Source organism: Octopus bimaculoides, chromosome 12, assembly GCF_001194135.2.
Source record: "Octopus bimaculoides isolate UCB-OBI-ISO-001 chromosome 12, ASM119413v2, whole genome shotgun sequence".
NCBI classification, from domain to species: Eukaryota; Metazoa; Mollusca; class Cephalopoda; order Octopoda; family Octopodidae; genus Octopus; species Octopus bimaculoides.
In genome coordinates, this window is record NC_068992.1 from 28,248,555 (window position 1) to 28,250,678 (window position 2,124).

Genomic DNA, 2,124 nt, shown 5'->3' on the forward strand with positions numbered 1-2,124 from the left:
AAACACACAAATAGAACAGACTGTTCTCTACGAACCAGATGTTCTTTAGAAGATTGTTAAGGGAAAAAATGCAAATGCTATGCTGAAAGCTGAAGAATCCGCACAATTTTGGTCAAATATATGGGGCGATTGCAAAAGGTCAATATGGGGCGATTGCAAAAGGATGAAGAAATGAAGTTGAGGATAAGTTATCTAATGTACTAAAACAGAGATGAGAAATAGTTTCATAGGAAGACGTCTCAGTACATGTTAGAAAAATGCTGAACTGGAAAACTCCTGAACCGAATGGTTTCTGGTTGAAAAGATTTAAAAGTGTTCATTCAAGACTAGGGAGGCACCTAAATGATTGTGTAGTACAGGGGAAAGTTCCAAGTCTGATGGTTGAATGGAAGATAACTTTGATAAAATGAAGGATCCCTTAGTTGGAAAGTACAGGGCGATTGCGAGCTCGAATTTGTTATGGAAGATGTTGACAGGCATCTTTGCTGCAAAAGTGTATGATCACTTGCTTCAGAATGAGATACTACCTATCAAGCAGAAAGGATATAGAAAAATCTTTTTGGGAACCAAGGGCCATTTTGTTAAGGACAAGGCAATCATGAATGATTGCAAAAGACGGCAAAAGAATCTCTGCATGATTTGGATAGACTTGAAGAAAGCCCTTGAAATGGTTTCACATACGTGGGTACAGAAATGCTTTAAAATTATGGAGTAGAAGATTGTATTATTAAAGAAATCGAGTCTAGCATGCTTCTGTGGAAGACAAACTTGTGTGCAAGAAACACACATCTAGGAGTGGTCAACATGAGAAGAAAAATATTCGGAGATTGTCACCATTGCCGTTTGTGATCACCATTATCGATGATTTTACGGTAGACAGTTATTGGCTATCAAACTGAAAACAGATCAATCATCCTCAGATCAATCATTTACTTTCCATGGATGATTTGGCAAGAATGAATCACAGTTTAATTCACTGATCAGAACTGTTCATTAGTGCCGTAATGACATTGGGACGGAGTTTGGTACTGCAAAGTGTGTCACACTGACCATGAAGAGAGGTAGGCGTGTATATAGTAGAGGATTTGAATTGCCTGATGGAGAGTCAATTGGTGAACTCCGAGGGTTGTAGGTATAAATATCTGGGCATTTTGGAGATGGAAAAAGTTCTGAAGAAGGAAGGAAATGTGAAGTAAATCTATGTAAATAGGTTAAGACAGTGAGGATGTTTATAGACACATTTTACACAGAGTACCGTATATCTTTGTAGCAATTCTCTCGTCACTACTACAGTAAGTACCGTGAAGCCTATGTTTCAATGATGAAGAGATTTAATAACAGTGAAACATTTTCAGATTTCTCTACCCTATGAGTAGAAAACGGTTAAAATAATTTTAGTCATTTCAGAAATGTCTTTACTTCACTAAATTGATATTTCTAATTAGATTTCTGGTGTTTATCATATCAAATATGTTAACACTGATCCAACTATTAATAAAATCAATGTGAGCTCTCTATTTCACCCGTCCAACTGATAAGGTGGATAAGAATTTAGTTTATGTGTTTTGATGAAATATTTAATTTAGATTTATATATGCCAAGTTGTTTTAAAGGTAGTTACTGATATTTTATATATAAACAAACTTACGGAACTGACGCACACGTACATATATACGTGTACAGATACATGACTTGCAAACATAACTGTATTACGAGTTCAGCAATGTTTCGTCAAGTTTCTCTAGTTTACAGATATCTTAATTTCATCGTGTTATTCTATATATACATACGTAAACACACACACACACACACACATACACACACACACACATACAAACACACACAAGTACGCACGCACAAACACATACGCACATACATACATACATACGCACATACATACATACATACATACATACATACATACATACGTACACACATACATAGCTTTTACTTGTTTCAGTCATTAGACTGCGGTCATACTGGGATACAACCTTGAAGAATATTTAATCGAATGAATAGACCCCATTACTTATTTCTTTTAAAACTCTTTCACTCCGAGATGAAAGCGCTAATAAAGTATTCTCCGAAATTCCGACTACCACCTTTTTCTTAATGTGTATATAT

General features: G+C 35.5%; 1 protein-coding gene across 1 annotated transcript in view; it reads right to left on the bottom strand.

The window, feature by feature from the left end:
* The window catches only part of LOC106882017 (neuropeptide receptor 15), a 266,772-nt gene that overhangs the window by 159,934 nt on the left and 104,714 nt on the right, over positions 1 to 2,124 (bottom strand). The gene's annotated exons all lie outside the window — the stretch shown is intronic.